Source organism: Acomys minous, assembly GCF_964271855.1.
Source record: "Acomys minous genome assembly, chromosome: 8".
NCBI classification, from domain to species: Eukaryota; Metazoa; Chordata; class Mammalia; order Rodentia; family Muridae; genus Acomys; species Acomys minous.
In genome coordinates this window covers 62,426,616-62,445,992 of record NC_140489.1, presented here as the reverse complement: position 1 = coordinate 62,445,992, position 19,377 = coordinate 62,426,616, and the positions used below count along the sequence as shown (strand labels likewise).

At 41.7% G+C, this 19,377-nt stretch overlaps 1 long non-coding RNA gene across 1 annotated transcript; it reads left to right on the top strand.

The window, feature by feature from the left end:
• Positions 1–2,551: 2,551 nt before the first annotated feature.
• LOC311603052 lies at positions 2,552–6,318 on the top strand. The gene is made up of 3 exons (XR_014780934.1): positions 2,552–2,674; positions 5,502–5,643; positions 6,190–6,318. It is a non-coding gene; the product is annotated as an uncharacterized lncRNA (long non-coding RNA).
• Positions 6,319–19,377: the final 13,059 nt, after the last annotated feature.

Below are 19,377 nucleotides of genomic sequence, written 5' to 3'. Positions count from 1 at the left end.
CGGCCCTGGCTTTAGGTTTAGCTAACATTAACAAGTGCTACTGCGGCTCCTTCTGCATATGCCCAGAGCTGAGCGGACCTGTTTTGTGAGTGGAAGCTGAGCCCCTTAGCTTAAGTCATAAATTCTATATTCTAACACTCAATTTTATTAAGAACAGTTCAAAAAGCCATTCTATCAATCACGATGAGGCTGTTCCAAATCAGAATGAATTCTCCATCTTGTAAGAAACCATAAGGCACGCTATCTCTTTAAACCATATGCTTTCTAATAAGAGCCAGACGGAAGGCTTGGCAGGTTTTCATCTTTGTTTTTTGTTTGTTTGTTTTTATCATTTCTGACCTTCATAATCCCTACCAAAAAGATATTTCAAATCTTTACACCTGACAGTTTCATTTTTATTTTGCCAGTCTAGAATTCTAGTCAAACAAGTATATTTATCAGTGTCATTATGCAATGGTGTTTTATAGTATCTATGAATTGATAATCTCCTGTATTAGGTAGTAGTCTTTTGACTTAGAAATTCATTTTATCCTTGTCACAAGAAAACTAAGGGTCTCTCTGGAATAGCAAGGAGTGACAAGAACTAACTAATGATGTTGGATTTGGGAAATGGTTCGTCATTAAAGCAATATCTGCGCTCTTCCCGCCACCCACTCCGGTTGTCCTCCTGTGTGGAAGATGCCTGCACAGAGCTGAGAGATGTGGAGGTCATATTATGGAGAGAGAAGAACCCTTATAAATCCTCTTCATTTCACTGACGAGGCATCTAGTTCTAAAGGGTTGGCTGTTTTAACCAAAGACACCACCAGATAAGGGAGTCTTACACCTCATACATTGGAAATGACTGCATTGCCCCATGGAGCACTCTTACACAGGGTTCACACGCGGCTGGGGAGCATATCAGAGGATAAGAAGGCTTCCAAGGGTATTTTGGTAAGTATTTTTTTTCTTACATAGTACGTTCTGAGCCCCTCAAAGCAGCTTACAAACTGGACCACTGAGAGGCCTTTAGTATGTGGGGTGATGTATGTGAGGGATGTGTGTCGTACAGGAATCTAGGTTACAGAACAACTTGAAGGGACGCTTATTCAAGTCACACGAAGAAGCAGCCTTCATTCTTATATGATCAAGACCCAGACTAAACGACCCAGTCCTCTCATGCCATGCACACAGTAACATAGACATAGGTAGTCGCTTAAACTAAAATTACATTTTCCACTCAGTGGGTATAAAGCCAGTCAACTCATAAAAGTGTCTCTGTGTGTGTATATATGACATTGCCAGTAGGATAGGCACTTGGGAGGCGGGCAGTCGGCCACTCTGCTGGTGCCCTCCATGTCTTCTGTTCTCATCTTCCATAGCCAGTGTTCCTAAGTCTCCTCAGGCAAAATGGCCACCACCAAGTGTTGTAAAATAAACAAGTTTTGCTTAAAAAAATATTATTAAGTATACAATGCTTTGAATTTCCTAAATCAGATCCAAGGAGAATTGTTTTTTATCATGCCTGAGTTGGATTCACTTGACCACATCTCCACCATCAGGGGAAAGGAGCAGAGCTAGAAACGCGATATTTATTATAGAGGACACAACCACTTGACGAGCTGAGCTTACTACACGCATGAGCAACCTTATCTGACATAAACACACGATGGGGATGGGGTCGTTGTTTCTCTGACTTCAAGTCCCGCGTTCTTGTACCATCTCTTCCACTTCTGCTGTTACTTGACATGTCGGTTGTGGAGAGGTGGAAGAAACATGAGTCATGTGAAAATGTTCATAAAATTATGAATTCCCACTGCACCCCGCAAGTGGCTGGCAAGCCTGAAAGCTGATAGTCCCCCAGGTTTGATCAAGCTGGAACATAGCCAATTCCAGAGTCAAGGCTGCAACAGAAAACAAAAACAAAAACAAAAACAATGGGCATCCTCTCATAAGATTCCAATGGAATTCCATGAGGCAGGCAGGATTTCAATCCTTTCTTTCCCCTCATTCAATCCTCAGCTGGTGATTTTATCTTTCACTCATAAGCTCAGGCTGAGACCCATCAGGAAGTAACTCAAACAAGTTTCTGAGGTAAAGAAGGGGATACCATCTTTGGTGTGGGCTGAAAATTCTTAATGAGTTTCCATTTTACCCCATACTAACAACACAGTAATCTCCTATGATTGCTAATATTTTCCTATGAAATAATTTATTTCATTTAAGCTTTTATGTTTATTGACAAAGTTCTTCAATTATTTCATTATCCTTTAAGTTGCAGCTCTGGGATACCTTCCTTTACAGTCTAAACATTGATTACTTCTCGTTGGTCTTGATTTTTGTTTTGCTGGATGCTGACCAGTTTCGTTGATCCTGGGGTTTTCCCTCCCCCACTTCGAGACAAAATTTTCCTATGTAAGCAAACTCTGAACCCTTTTGTGCCACAATGCTGGGACTACAGGCTGCTGTTGCCACACCCACCTGCCTCTTGTTTATTTAAGAGGCATTTAAAGTGGTGAACTTCCTGCTGGGCAAGGAGGCAGATTTAGTTCCAGCTTCTCTGAAAAACTAAGACAGGAGCGTGGTTTTTGAGCCCACTTCAAGGCTAGCCTGGCGAACAGGGAGAAACTGTGTAAAACAAAACAAGAACAAAAACAAAAAGCAAAGGAAAAACCCCATGAAGTGGTGCCACTCTGTGAGTAACACATTAGCTGTATTTCATAAAAGTTGGTTGTGTTTTAAGTCAATTTGAATTTTGTTTTTTTTGTTTGTTTGTTTGTTTGTTTTGGTATTTATGTCTTATAAGAAATATTCTCTGGGCTCACTTGTTCACACTTGTAATCCCAGTACTCTGGGAGGCAGAGGGAGGTAGATCTCTGAGTTCGAGGCCAGCCTGGTCTACAAGTGAATCCAGGATAACCAAGGCTGCACAGAGAAACCCTGTCTAAAAAACCAAAACAAACAAAAAGCAAAAAAGGAAATGTTCTAGTATATTTTTTGGCACAGAAAAGTACTTATTTTTGTATGTTTACTAATTTAGTCAAAGTTTTAGCAATCACAGTAGTTCTGACATTACTCCTCTGAAATCTGTTATAATATAGTTCATAGTTTGTGGCAGCTGTGTTGCCATCAGAATCTGAAAGTAATGTACGTTTGTGACTCCTGGGTGCAACGTTCAGTAATACTCATTATGCTAATATTAGTAAATTCTGATGCTTCAGTCTTTAATGGGTTTATTGATTTACGTTCTCATTGTCCTTTGCGTCTGTTTGAGAAGTTGGCTATCAATCTAATAGTGGTTCTTTTGTAGATAATCTGACTCTTTCTCTGACCTTAATCTTATTTTTATTTTAGATTGCTGGTATTTCAGTGACCATGAGTCTAAGCTTGTATTTCTTTTCATTTAAACTACCTTGGATTTTAAAGCTAACTGAACATCTGTGTTTAAAGCTCTCTGTTAGAATATCCTTATATATGCCCTCGCTTATTTATTAGTCTTGCCTATTACCATGCCCCACCAAAACTCATTATGAAGTCCTAACCTCTACCGAGTAACTGCATTTGGTGATGAGGACCTTCGGTAATTATTTAAGGTCAAATGAGGACACATGGGAGGGGTGTCATTCACTACAAGTGGTGTCCTCACGAGAGAGATCAGAGTGCTGTCTCTGCACCTGCCTCCTAACGCACACAGAGGAAAGGCTGCGTGAAGGCACAGGCAGAAGGCAGCTGTCTACAAGCCAGGAGGAGAAGCTTCACCCGGAACCAGTCTTAGCTGGACAGAAGCTTAATCTTAGCCTCTGATTTGTAGAACAGAGAGAAAATAAATTTCTGTCAAAAAGATGCAAAGCCTGTGGTGCTTCTTGGTCATAGTCAGCAGAGTAGCATAGCTCTATTTGGAAAAAGTGCCTTACGGACCTCTTCACTGTTCTTATTTCAGCCTCTCCATCTAGGTTTTAATAACTTTGTGCTATGTTATTTGTCTTTTCTGTTCCTTTATTTTCCATTTTAGCAATTCTTCTTTTAGGCCTGATCTGATACTTGCTTTGATCTTTGTGTCTTTAATCTTAGTTACACTTTTTGTTTCTATATTAGCTTTGATTCTGTTTTTCTGGCTGTTGTTTTTAGTGTCCCCTTCATTCCTTGAGTGTTTCCTTGCTATATTCTTGGCTTTTAAACAATTATGTTGAGTTCTTGCTCAGCCCCAGGGGTCGGACCTCACTGGGGAGGCAATGGGATGAAGAGAAGACACAAGAAGAGTTGAGGTCAAGGGGACTGGGCCCTCTGATGAAGAACTTCTGCACCCTGGGACCTCAGTGTGTTTGTTATACACAGCTGAGCAGAAAGTTGGGGTTATTACATACAGCTGCACATACAGTTCACGGCATATAAGCCGGATCCAGGAGGCTTAGCTAATCTTGATAGGAGCAGTCTGTGTACAAGAGAAGTCTTCTGAATGTAAGCATCCAGGGGAACATGCTATGGTGGACATTTTCTGCACACACCATCTTGTGAGAAATTTTTCCTAACGTTATTCCCAATAAGACAGAGATCAACGTGTAACTCAGTGTGGTTGGAGTTTCTAAGTTCATCCCTGTCTCTCATTTGAATAGTACCTTTGAGAATCCCAACTTAGGCTAACTTATCATATCGCTTGGATTTCTCATCTTAATCAAGTCCAGGTTTTCTCGCCTAACTCCTTTATGCTGTCAGTTAAAACCAATGCATCTCCAATTCCAAACACTGGCAGGCACTCCTAGCCGCTCCATGCCCAGAGCTCGTTATCTCTGCAGAGCTGGTTTTCTTGCCATCTCTCAGCTGTTTGTTTACAGAGATTTTAGTGTGATTCTCTCTCCTCTCCTCTCTCTCTCTCTCTTCCTTTTTTAGTACTTTGCACTGATGGAATTCCTTTGGGCATCTTATTCTCATATTATCAGAAACAGAATATAGTCCTATGAGTCATAGTCAATACTTTCATGTTATGCTTCTGAGATGCCCAGTTTAATTGCACTGTTAGACTTACACCACATATTCAGATTTGTATATTCATAATTCATCTCCAGGCGCAAAGCCTTGCTTAATTAGGAATATGATGGGTTGAGTCTATAATTAATTTCTTTATTCAAATATGTAATTTTATTTCAATGTTAACTCTATTCTAGGTAATCTGTTAGAATTTTTTTTTTTTTAAGTGAAGAGACTTGGCTCTCAAGGTCCTCAGAATTTAAGAGGTAGAAGAGATGGTTTCAGTGCAGTCTCATAGAACTATGAAAGGGTTTGCCTGGGGTTATAACAGCTCAGAGAAGAGCCTCTGATGCAGACTCCTGCCCAAGAGGAGCACTCTGAAGGCTGGCATGCACAAAAAGCTATCACCAGTAAAATGCTTAACAAAACCTGATGTGGCCAGTTGGCTAGCGTAAGTGAAATTTAAGAGCAAACTCTGTGTGCAGAAGCATCCTATCTTATCCATGGTGTGTGGTCACGAAAGCTCTTCTCCCTGATCTGACTCCCTGCAAACCCAGGTCAGCAGATGACAGCTACAGCTCGCCTGGCAAGAGAGAGACGGGTGGATCCAATACGCTTTTACCCTTACTGGACGGAGTAGCCTGGAGCTGGTGACCCCGTGAGCCATGTGGACAGAAGCATGTGCTTGACTCAAGGAGAGTAGGTATTTGCCCTAGGGAGCAGACACTGATCCTCGGTATGGTGGCTGGATGTCAAGTTCATGCGTTGATAATTAAAATATTACCTTGCCTTGGACCGCTTTACACAGACAAATCATATCCATAAATTATCCAGCTGTTAGAAGGAATCCAGAAACAGATCCTAAAATTCAGAGAAACTTACTTAGAAATAGTTACTTTCAGCTGGGTGGTGGTGGCGCACGCCTTTAATCCCAGCACTCAGGAGGCAGAGGCAAGTGGATCTCTATTAGTTCAAGACCAGCCTGGTCTACAGAGCAATTTCCAGGACATCCAGGGCCACACCAAGAAATCATACGTTGAAAATAAAATTAAAATAAAATATAGTTATTTTCTAGAGCAACAGTTGTGGACTATCATAGTTTTTGAATATCTATCTCATAAATACAAAATAAATACATGATGAAGAGAGTGAGGCTGGTAGGAAGTGGTGAGTCAGAAGTAATACGTCTGCTTAAAATTTCCTATAAAGCATATTAATATACTGTATTTTTTCATGCCAGTGCAGTATTTATTTATTAAGTGCCTACTGTATGCGAAGATTTTCAGGAAACCAAAGAAGAAATGATACTCATTGTAATCTCAGACTTCCAACCAGGAAAATGAGTGGGAGAAGTGCCCGGAAACATGAAGAAAGCAAACAGGAAAACAGAAAATGTTTCTGTGGATGAAAAAGGCTTCAAGACGGGATGCTATGTATTACAAAATAAATAGCTGTTTTTTTTTTTTTACAAGAAATTGTTTTCTCAAGTACAACATATATGGATGTACACAAATGAGACGTATGTGGTGTCTTTACTGAAAACAGAACATACCAGTGACGACAGAACCCAGGCAACAGAACTAGTGCTTCCACAGTGTCTCTGTGCCTTGTCGTCTTCCATGCTTCTTCTTCAAAGATAATGGCCATGCTGATGAGGACCTTTCCCTGTTTTCAGAATTCACAGAAGTAGAACAGACTATTTAACAATACAAATGTGTTTCTGCTTTGCCTCCTTTGAGCAGTATCTGTTTCTGACATTCTGATGTCCTGCAGTGTCTGCCCGTGAGGACACAGGCGTGGCATTGCTGGACGAGGTAGTGTGTGCTTGTGAGGACACAGGAGTGGCATTGCTGGACCAGGTGGCGTGTGCTTGTGAGGACACAGCATTGCTGGACCAGGTGGTGTGTGCTTGTGAGGACACAGGAGTGGCATTGCTGGACCAGGTGGCGTGTGCTTGTTCTGCTCAAACTCAATCTGACCATTTTCAAAATGACACACACACAATCAGAATGAAATCAAAGGCGGAATCCTATAGATCTGTCCAACTAAACAGGGATTTTTTGTTTTTTTGAGAAACAGTACAACTGTGGCTCTGTGTCTATGTTAACATTGTAGAGCGTACTTACTTATATAAACCTGGATGGTGTAGACTACTAAACATCTGGGCTATATTGCATAGCCCGCTGCACCTGTGCTGCAGTCTATACTGCACACTCTTTCTCTGAATACCATAGGTAAGTAAAGCATAGTGCTAGGTATCTGTATCTGCGTATATCTGTCCATAGAAAAGGTACATTTAAAATGCAGTGTAAGAGATACAGCGTGGCTCACTTGTGGATCATGCTTACCCTAAATGGAGCTTGTAGGATTCATTGAGAAGATGACAGTGAATGTGAAGATCGAGGTCATTCCTGGAGCTAATGTCGCCTTTATGATTTATTATTAGTACACTAATTTATATTTTCCCTTAATACTGAAATAACTCTTGCTTCCTTAATTACATTTATAATTATTTGTACACGTGTGTTTGCGTGCACATGCACGTGTGTGTGTGTGTGTGTGTGTGTGTGTGTATGTGTGTGTGCAGGTGCCTGAGGAGGCCAGAGAGGGTGTTGCATTCCCTGCACCTGAGTTACTGACTATAAGCTTGTCTGATATGGGTGTGGGAACCAAACTCAGATCCTCTGCAAGGGTAGTCCACTTTTGACTGCTGAGCCATTTCTCTAGGCCTGCTTTTATGATTTTTATTTTTGCTTTATAAACATTTGTATTTTTTAAAACTTTGGACTCTTTGGAAAAATGCTTAGCGTAGAATATATGCATTGTTGGGGCTATCCACTGTGTACACAAACACACAGAGATACATACAAATACACATAAACAAGAAATAAATCTTAAAACATATGTACATATTGTATAGGGTACAGAACGTTTTCTTTCATTATAGCATGACTCTATAGATGCTTTTCTACTACAATTTTTAAAACCCTGTTTGTTCTCTTTTAAAGAAACAGACACACAAGTTAGCCTAGGCTATTTAAGGCCGGGACCCTCTGTACCCCTGACTCCCACCGCCACTTCTTGTTGTATTGGAAGGTTCAGGCTGCAGCACAAACAGAGCTATCATTTTCTGCATACCAAAATCTGCTGTAGCATTCCCTGAAGGATGGGCCTGTGGTTTCTGTGAGTAGGTGACAATTTCGTAGTTTTCCTCGGACCAGAGTTCTTTTCATTCTAGGTTTGCTTCTAAGTAGGTAGTGCAACATGAGTGTTCTACTAATGAAAATGGTTCAGGGTTGGGTCCATGTTTGCTACATTTTAAAATATGTATATATATATATATATATATATATATATATATATATATATATACATATATATATAATATGTACACACTCTGTGTACATGTGGAGGTCGGAGGGCAACTTGTGGGAGTTAGTTCTTTCCTTCCCCACCGTGGGGATAAAACTCTGGCATTCAGGATTGGCAGCAAGCTTCCTTACCCAACTGACAGTCTTGCCAGCCCCATTTTCACTTTCTAAAGGGCTCTGAGGTCTGCAAAAGCTTCTTCTAACCCTGTGCTTAGGACCAGGTAAACGCGCATAGTAGAATCTAATCAGGGCAAAACTAAGCCTCAGGTGAATGGTGAGAACAGCTCAGACAGTCCTCAGAAGATTGCCCATCTGCAGAAGAAAGGCAGACCACTTAATCAAATGGTCCAGAAAGACAGCTTAAAAGATAAAAGTGTCCCACCCAATGAAGACGGAGATCACTAGGAATTTGGGGATGGTTTTACTTATTAAAATGTTGAGTGTTTGCTGGGTTACAAATTGTAGCATTCTTTTCCATCACTTCCCCTCTGGCGGGACTGCCTCGCCGGCCTCAGTGGAAGAGGATGGACTCAGTCCTGCTGTGACTTGATGTGCCCGGGTGGGTTGGGGGATCCCCTTTTCTGAGGAGTAGGGAGGGGGGATGGGTGAAAGAGGGAGATAGGGTGAGACCGGAAGGACAGGAGCTACCATCAGGATGTAAAGCGTAAAAATAAATTTTTAATGAAAAAAAAGTAGCATTTAATGTATCCTCTTTCAAGAGCCTTCTCTGTGTAAGAACTATGTTCAGAGGAACAAAAATAAACAAGGTGCTGTTTCCATCACAGCAGAGGTTAAAGTCTAAAGAGGGGAAAAGATAAGCCACACCCAGGTAACTAGTTATACAAGGCATTATCTGATAAGAACTATATATAGAGAGAAGACAGAAAAGGAAATAAAAGTGTTTGAGTGCCTTTTGTGAGCCAGGCACAGGGAGTGCACTCTCAAAGAGTTGTGAGCTAGTACAAAGAGCTCTAGAGAGCGCCATCTAACGGCAGAGCTAAGACAATTCTGATTTGTCCTGTGTTTCTAACAGCCCAAAGATAAGAATCACGTCATCCACGGAGCCTTTCTTTTCTTCTCTTTTCTTTTTCTTTCTTTCTTTCTTTCTTTCTTTCTTTCTCTCTCTCTCTCTCTCTCTCTCTCTCTCTCTCTTCTTTCTTTCTTTCTTTCTTTTTCTCTCCTTTGTAGTAGTGAGGATTGAAAACAAGGCCTCCCACATCTAGGAAGGCATTTCACCACAGAGCCCCAGCCCTTATTAATCATATATCAGAATATGGAAGAAAAAGAGAGTCCTCCTCTTCCTTCTCGGCCTCCTCTTGTGCCTGTATAACTTACCCCACCCACTTTTTTCGTATTAACTAGTAGTATTTATATAAATGATCTTTTGACGCCCCAGTTTCTGTTCTGGTCATGTGCAAAGAACGCGCAGTTGTCTGCCTCGAGTTCCTGCCTTGCCTTCGTCTACATCCCTGACTCACCGTTTCTCAAGAGTTACCATGTCCGTTGTCACCGTTTCCTAAGGCAAAAGAACACAAGTATAGTCTTTCATCCAGGAGGAGTCAGCTGACAATCAGCACGGGTTTCTCTCCCACGTGGGAAAGGACAACTCGTGTTTCCTGGCTTAAATTCCATTCTTACAATGTAAGCCACTGGGTTTGGCCTCCGCAGGGCCCTGCTTCTGAGCAGGCATTGGCTAATGGTGCTAGCTGAACTTCCAGAGCTGCCAGGGATTCTCTGCTGACGGAAAGAGCAGTGCCTGTTTTTTGGGATCATGCTAAGTCCACTGTGGAGACTACAAGTGCTTAACCTTCTACACTGGTTGGCTTTGAATAAAAGATTTATGGTCTTAACTGCGATTACTACATTTTTTTTGGCTTTTCACTGGTATCAAACATAGCTAAAACTCTAAGGGGCTGAATCCTCTGTGCCTTTACTGAGAGCGACCAAAGTAAATAAAGAGACGAAAAGCAGTAATACTACCGTGACAGTATATAATAGATGCTTTCAAAATGGCGATGGTATGGACCAAATGAATGACCGAAAGCATTGTGGTGTAGTTGAGTTAGCCAGAGTTTCAGAACATGAACATTCACTCCTGTATGATGCCCAGTGTGATGAATGGGGCTTGTATGTAGTCATATTTTTACTGGGTACTTTGAGCTCAGAGATTCAGAAATGCCCACGTTTTTGACTAGGCAACTCCTTAGCTCTTTAAGCCCCGAAGTCAACTAGAGTTCCAGTGATTTGGATGTGGTGGGTCTGCGAAAGGCCCCGAGCTTTTCTTTAAACACACATGCCTGTGCCCGTGTTTAATGATCCGATGGACTGTCAATTTGTCCTTTCTAAAAGACTGTGTGAGGAAATAGTGAAACTTGGCTTCATGTTTTATGTTTCAGAAAGGATTTTCACTCTACCATGAGGATGAAAGAGGTAAGTGCTGGTTTTTGTGACCACAGGGGAGCTAAACAGGGTAATTTGACACGCAAACATGTGTGACTCACGTATGCTGTCTCAGCAATGGGTAAAATATGGTCACATGTCCCAGTCTCTAAATATTTTGTCTTCACTGTATTCATGGACACCTGAAGTTATCTATTCTTCCGTTTGCATAACTTTCTATTGTTTAGCTCTTCCACACACGGTGAAGCGAGAGGTGCAGGGGCTGGATCATCGCTGTGCACTGGGGCCACGAACACTGCCCAGCACATAAGTACAAAGTTATGTACATATCTTCAAACTCAACTTGAGTGAGACTTCTCCAGTTGTGATGTCCACCTACTGTGTGGAGTCAATGTGTATGTAGTAAGAGGACACAGATGAAGTCCCAGAAGCCAGGGTTTTACTCTTCGGAACAGTGAATCCTTTGGTCGTAGATATCAGCAATTCAAATCTTTTTCTTTATTTAAGCATAGTTCTGTGACAATCGTGATATTTAGATTCCGAGTGTATAGCTGAAATGCTGTGATGGATGAATACACTACACGCTGATTGAGATGAACTTGACATAATTCCAGAAAGTTCCCTTCCCTGTAACACTTTGTAGTCCAGATGCCATTTCTCCTTCTTACCATTGGCCTTTCTTCCTTCCTTCCTTCCTTCCTTTCTTTCTTTCTTTCTTTCTTTCTTTCTTTCTTTAACTCCTATTAGGTTAGCTTTGCTTATTCATGTGTTTTAGCATAATTATCTTAACTGCATTTATTTATGTACGTATGTGGGAAGAGCGGAGTGCATGCACCTTGTGAGAAAATCAGATGCTGGCTCTTTCCTCCCACCATGTAGGTCCCACAGAAAGAGCTCAAGTCATTAGGCTGAGAGGCAAGTACGCGCCTTTGCTTGCTGAGTCATCTCACTGGCCCTCGTTCCTAGACTTGTGTGGGTTGACTCCCCAGCAAAGCTCTTGCAGTTGCCTCCTTTTGTGCACCACACCTGTGAGGCGCATCTGTCCTGTGCACATCAGCAATGCGCTTCTCACTGCTGAAGAGCATTCCATTGGATCAATATGTTTCCATCCATCTTTTCCCTTCCTATACAAACCTGTATTTCTCCTGTATAAATATTTAGAAACTGGTGGGTCACAATATGTTTTTCGCTGGAAGGCTTCTCAGTTTTTTACTGCTGCGATACAATACTCTGGCGAAAGGGACCTGAGTGATCTTGACTCACGGTTCAAGGTACAGTTCATGCTGGAAGAAAGTCTGGGCAGCAGGAGCTCCAAGCAGCTGGTCACATCACATCCACGACGAGGGAAGAGCGGTGAGTGCCAGCTCGCAATTGCTCACTTCACTTGCTCCATTCTACACAGTCCAGAATCTCGAGCTCAGAGAATGCTTGCACTCACAATTAAAACGGATTGCACATCAACTGATATCACCAACATAACACCCACAGGAATGTCAGAGGCCGATCTCCCAGTGATTCCTGTTTATGCCAAGTTGACAATTAGCGTGAATCATCCTGTAGGAAAAGCTGAACAGCTCTTCAAAGATGTATCACTTACTCCTCGCCTTCTTCCTAACAGTGTCACCTAGGAGCGTTAGCTGCTCCGCAGGATACCAGAGTTTGGTTTGTTTATTATTAGTTTTTGCCATCTCTTTTCTTTCTTTCTTTTTTTTTTTTTTCTGTCAAGTGGTATTCAGTGGGCATCAGCAATTATCTGATGAATTGTTTTCATTTGCTTGTTAGCCATATATCTTTTTTCATTTTCTAATTTTTGTCTCATTTTGATTTTCATTTGTTCTATTTTTGTCAAGTGTTTATTTAAGCCCTTTGTCCATACTTGGACATATTTTTAATGTTGAAATGTAAAACCATCCCTAGACTTATTTAATATATTTTAGATTTATTCTGTTTTACGAATATATGAGTGTGTTGCCTGCATGTCTGTCTGTCTGTGCTCTGTGCCTGGTGACTTCAGAAGTCAGAAGAGGAGGTCATTCCCCTGGAACTGGGGATGCAGAAGTTGTGATCATGTGGGTACCAGGAATGAACCCAGGTCCTTTGGAAGAGCAGCCAGTGCTGAGCCTCTTTTCCAGCCCCATCTTTAGCTGTTCTTGATACATTTCTGATGATGGATTCTGATAATTGTTTCCAGTTTTTGTCTTGTGTTACGGTTTGACCTCGTATTGAGCTGGCTTTTATATTATAATAAAGACCAGGCTGGCAAGTTTTTCAGAGCTTCTACTTTTTGTAGTCTGTCTTAGAACTCTTCCCTCACCCCAAAGTCGCAAAAATATTTTCCTATGTTTTCTTCTATAATCTCCATTTCAAGTTAATTTTTTACTTGAAAGAAAAGATAACTAACTCTTACCCGTATACTTTGGAGTTCTCAGAAGGGCTGACAACCAGGAGCAGTGAGATGGCTCAGTGGGTGAGGTGCTTGCTATCACCCTGCTGATCGGAGTCTGATCCCTAGAACCCACTTGGTGGAAAGCAAAATCTAACTCCTGCGAGTTGTCATCTGACCATCAGCCCACCCACACACGTGCACACAAAATAAATAGATAAATAACGCAACGAAAATGTTAAAAGAAGCACCAAAACTCCATGTAACCTCATGGGGGTGTTGCAATAAAATTATATTAATACAAATGCATTAACCAAAACATAAAGTTGACTTGGTTAAGCATTCATTCAAACAACTGAAATGTTAATTTATGCAAAAATTGAACATCAAGGCAAATCTGAATCACTTGTAGTAGTGGGGCATAACATGGGGATAAATGACCTACCTGGTTTTGGTAATTTTATTTTTATAACTTTGAGGTTTTTCCTGTGTTTTTTAAAAAATAGTCATATATAATATAATATGACATATAATAATATGATGGTAGTCATATTATTATATTTTTTTCATAAACATAAGTAGTCTAAATAAAGAAGCACAAAAACAATTTGAAAAGCTAAAGTAATCCAGTGTGAGACTGAAAGTTTTTCCTTCATAAACTAGAAATCAAACAACTGATCTTGACTGTAGGTTTTAATCCAATAGTGTTCTATATATTGATAGTCCAAGAACTTCAAAATAGTGCACAAAGATTTTCATTTTAATATTAACTTCATAAATCATATTTCAAGAGGCAGCATTTCCAACTGGCTACTGTTCGGCTGGAATGTAGGCAAAGCCATGGCCAGCGTCTGCTACTGTACTTATACTGAATTATTTGTCTTTGGAGGCAAAACTTTTTCCTAGTTATAGTACACATATGAATAACATCTTCGGAGACCAGCACTTTTATTTTCATACAATTTAGTAAACCACATCATGAAAATGCTATGTCTCTCAGTCGTATCCTGCTTTGTGAGGGTTAATGAGAAGCAAACAACCGACAGATAACATAACGCAAATAATGCCTTTGCCCCAAGCAAAAACCAAATGCTTTCAGGACAGGCTGCATGAATCAAAGTTCAACATTAGTTTGAATAACCCAAATCTAAACAGATCACGAGCAATAATCCTAAAATCTAGTCTGTGATTGCCTTTGAGATGTTGTAAAAGTGACTTTCAGTGTCTACTGACTGCCTTTGTGACATTCTGGAGTCTCAAGCTTCATCCATATCAGGCTTGGTGCTGCATCTATCTTAAAAAAATAAATTAAAGAATCAAACCCCAAACTAAACCGCACCCCCAAACTCCCAAAACAACAACAACAACAAAAACCCAACAAAACACAAGAGAGATAACGTCATTTGGCTGGTTTTACTGTACGGACCTGTCTGTCTTGTTTTGAGGGGAAAGAGGGAATTTCTAACTATACAGGTCAGTAGTCTGTATCTCTCTTGAAATAGCTGTTGAAATAATGGCCAAACTAAGAGTTTTTTCCTCCTTCTTTGTCTCAGCAGTCAATTTGGGCTGAAGCTAAATGGAATAATTTAAAATATTTGTAAGAATTTGAAATTAAGTTCAGGCAGTCATTCCTGTTTCAAAGTTCAGCATCATTTGATTGAGTTATAAATGTATACATTCACTGACTTCAATAACATATGCTATTTATCTTTTATATAGTCACTTACTTATTTTGCCTTTTTGAGATAGGTTCTCACTACATATCTTCGGCTGGCTTGGAATTCAATATGTAGACCCAAGTTGTCCTCTGCCTCCCAAGTGCTGGAATTAAGGGCATGAGCCACCATTCCTGGTTTACTTCAACTGTATTGTTATGCTGACTCCATGTTGAATTAACTGGTACAGTTTTAAAGATTTATCAAGCAGCACATTGGTGTTACTGCCAAGATTCTTCATTGGCAGTATTAAAGTCAGGGGCTTGATTTTTCTTAAGTGATTTCATGCACTTCTAATCCTGTTATTGTGTGCTATTTCCTTAGGCTGGATCTTTTTTTGGTTTGAAATTATTTTATTATAATTTATTCAGATTCCATCCCAATTCTTATCCCCCTCACTTGTATTTTCCTGTTCGTACCTTCCCTCCATCTTCTGCCCTCTTCCCCTCTGACAGAAGGGGACCTCCTCCCCTACCATATGATCACAGCCTCTCAGGTCTCATCCAGATAGCCTGCTTCCCCTTTCTCTGTGTGCCTCCAAGGGAAAGTGATCAAATCTGAGGTGCCAGAGTTCATGTCAGAGGCAGTCCCTCTTCTCCCCACAGCTGTGGAGAATGAACTGTCTATTGGCCAGATCTGAACAAGGGGGTCTAGGTTTACTGCATGCGTTGTCCTTGGTTGGTGCAATAGTTTGTGTTGGACCCCTTAGGTCCAGAACTCCTGAATCCGCTGGGTCCTTCCTTCCCTTCATTCTTCCATACTACTCTCAGCACCCCACCTGGAGTCCAGCATCAAATCCCAGCATCTGTTCCAATCCCTTACTAAGTAAAGTCTCTCAGAGGACATCCATGTTGGGCTAATATCCATTTATATATACCATGTGTGTCTTTCTGCATCTGGGTTACCTCACTCGGGATGCTCATTTTTAGTTCCATCCATTTGCCTTAGGCTGTGTCTTTTCACTAGGAAACTCAGCCTCAAACATCATCTATTGTAATAAATTAATGCAGGCACTCCTCTAATCCTCGCCTGAGGGAGCCTTTGCCACTCCCATCATTCTGAAGTATTGGGGTCTTGGGCTGTGCCCATGTTAACAATACACATTTACGGCAGGTGGATCACTGTGAGTTTGAGGCCAGCCTGGTCTACAAAGCAAGTCCAGGACAGCCAAGGCTACACAGAGAGACCCTGTCTTGAAAAACCAAAAACCAAACCAAACCAACCAACCAACCAACCTGAGTACACATTTACTCAGGGCTTCTGCTCCCTACACTGTACACATTGTAAATGTTTTTATTTCCTCAGATGAGGGGATGAGATGAAAGCCATTCCTAAGCCTTCCTAGCTCTTTCTAAACTCTCACTGGCTGGCTCAACTCAGCTGTCTGGCCTAAATTCCTCTCCAAGCTGACTGATTCAAACTGGCTTCTCTTGACTTCTGACTTCATTGCTCTGCCTGGCCTCACACTAATTCTGGCAATATATTTTAATCTTCTGATCTCTTGTCATTCTCTAGCTCCATCTGACTTCACCTGTTTCTGGCTTGTTTTCTCTGCAACCTGTCTCTGTAAAACTGTCCTGGTAAAAAACTCCTCTCTCCATGTGCTGCTCTTAAGTGCCGTTCTTCCTTGTCCTTGTGAGAGTTAGGCATGCCCTACATCTGTTTCATTCAGTCAGATCTTTCTCTGATCATCACTTTGTCTGCCCTCAATTAGACCTCACTTTTAAACATGGCTGCTTCGTTCTATAAACTAACCTTACCTTCATTGTTTGAGATTCAAGGTGTGGCCAGGCGTGGTGGCACACACGCCTTTAATCTCAGCACTCAGGAGGCAGAGGCAGGTAGATCTCTGTGAGTTCAAGGTCAGCCTGGTCTACAAAGTGAGTCTAGGACAGCCAGGGCTACACAGAGAAACCCTGTCTCAAAAAACAAAACAAGAAAAAGAGATTCAAGGTGTGTACTAAGGTCAGTATTCCAGCCAGACCATACTTAATTCAGGATGTGTCTGTATTCCACCAGGATCACAGAGACCTAGAAGGTTTTTTGATGTGATCCCTGGCCAAAGCAGCCATGTCCCTGGATTAAAATTCCTTCACACATGTTTGAAAAGATTCTCTACTTAATAAATTTTATGTTAACCTAATATTTTTTTCTTTCCCTTCCCAGTAAACATTTCTTGTCTTTTCAGAATATAAAGGGTTTGTAAGTGACCTTTGGGGATTGTAGCTTGACTGTGAATGAGGGCTATCAAGGCCATGACCTAGTAACTGACCATCTTTCCAATTGTTCCGTAGTCCTGTCAGAGACCATGTACTTGTAAAGTTTTTCAAGTGTGAGAGCAGAAAAGGGTTTTGATACATTTATTCAAATCATAAAATTGAACATCAGTTTACTACTTCTAAACAGCTTTGAAACCAGAAATAGCTTATTGAAAAGACAGGTCAGCAAAAGAATTATCTCAAAGCTTTTTAGAAAAACTTTTAATTGGAGAATTTAATTCATTAGGTATGTCATTCTCTCTCTCTCTCTCTCTCTCTCTCTCTCTCTCTCTCTCTCTCTCTCTCTCTCTCTCTCTCTCTCCCTCCCTCTCCCCCCTCTTATTCTTGGTGAAAGAAAGAACAGTGTTTTTATTACTTTTCAAAGTTGTGAAAGAAAACACTCACAACTCTAAACAAAGAGAGGAAGCTATGCTGCCCAGTGGTGCATGTGAGCTTTCTGTTCCTCTCTGTGTTTGTCTCAGCAGTGCAGAATGTCTATTTGACATCAGAAAACTGGGTGCCAATTAAACAATTCTCAAACCTACTTCAGGTGTCAAGGTGGGATGACAAACAGGAGGAAAAAGAGTGGCACTCTATTTACATTAAGTAATATGCCTTGTTCCCCAACAGTTTATTATTTAGTTATTTACATAATGATTGAGACAGAGCTCGTATAGGTATGGTAGGGGACTATCCTCTGAACCACACAAAATCCATCTTGCCACATTGTCTACATGCAAAAGATCATCTCAGCTGGGGGCATTGACTGTTTACACCTCTTATAAAGGGGTAGGAAAGTCACAAGACCTTACCTACTTTTGTATGCAATTATATCCATTATTACTAGGGACCTTGCTGAGGGGAGGGGCAAGAATCTGTACTCTTGGCGGGCAGGGGGGTGGTTGCCGGCGAAGTCTTCATCCGTGCTGGGTAAAGGTTACCTAGGTGTAGCTTTCTGGGGGGTAAGCAGCCATGGCCCTGTGAGCAACTCCTCACTTATGCCCTTGATGGAAGCTCCACCCACTGCTTCCCCAGAGTGAATTTTGGAGGGATTATTTTTGTGTTTGCTGCTGGGACCTACGGTTAGACCTTGTTTGTCTGCCCAAGTGAAAGAATTTTAGGGGACTAGCGCAGGTTGGGTTTGTATTCGCTATGTGGGGAAGTCAGGCCTTGGACTTCTGATTCTTTCGTGTTTACCTCCCAAGTACGGGGATTACAGGCAGATGCCACGCCATAACCCACTCATGGCACTATTTATAACCACGCAGGACAACCTTTGCCCCGACTTTATCCTGAGAAACACTGAAAGCACACCAACTAGCCGAGTTTCTGACCTTTGCTCTTTATTTTACAGCTCACAAAAGCTTCGACTTGAACAGCGCGGGCTTTGCTGCTGTTTAAAATTACAACATATACTTCCTGCAGGTAGGTATAGTTTACACATTTGTATCCTCACAGGGCTAACATATTGAGCGTAAATGTCATTTAATATGCAGGAAGAGAAAAGGAAGCACACGAGTGACTCTGCTGTTGCATTCCAAAATGCGCAGTGTAAATCCTCAAAGTCCCGTCTCGAGCCAAGAAGGTGGGCTTCGGCCCTTCCATCTGTGTTCCGGATGTTTGGTTACTAGGCAACAGGCTAGAGCCTGCCAGCCACCTGTAAAGGGGTGCGGCCCCTGGTCCCCGAGCCTCCAGCCCGGTCCTAATCGGCGCCTGCGCAAAATGTGCACAGGCTGGCGTTACCTGCAAAGGGCTACCCAGAGAGAGTGGAAGGGCGTGGCCGCCCAGCCAAGTTCCTTGGAGCTTTTGCTACCTACGGTGCGGATAGTTCTGGAACCGAGTGGGTCTATGCTAGGGAGGAATCACTTAACGGGCTGGGCTAGGTGATTCAAAGCTTTCTGTCACAGTGAGAAATTGGTCACAATATTTAATTGGGGAGTGGGGTAGATGATCGACTCAGGGTCCGGGTGATTTAGCAGCCACACGTTTCCCAGGCTCTCACACAGATGCTGGATAGAGGCCCGCAGGGAGAACTCATAGCCCAGCCTAGGTTGCTAGAGGAGGCCTCTTACCCGACGTGCATCGGGCGCTCATTTGCATATCCCCAGAGTTAAATAACACGGGTCAACTCAGCCAGCGCGACCTGCAACCCCCACTGAGCACCAAGGTTACAAGCCTAACCAAAAGACTTCAATGGGAAAACGCATCTTCCAATTTAATGGCATACAGGCATCTTTAAATTCCGTCCTACCTTCCCTCCCCAAGTCACCTTAACTTAAAAGAGAAAACATTCTTGGGCCTTATAT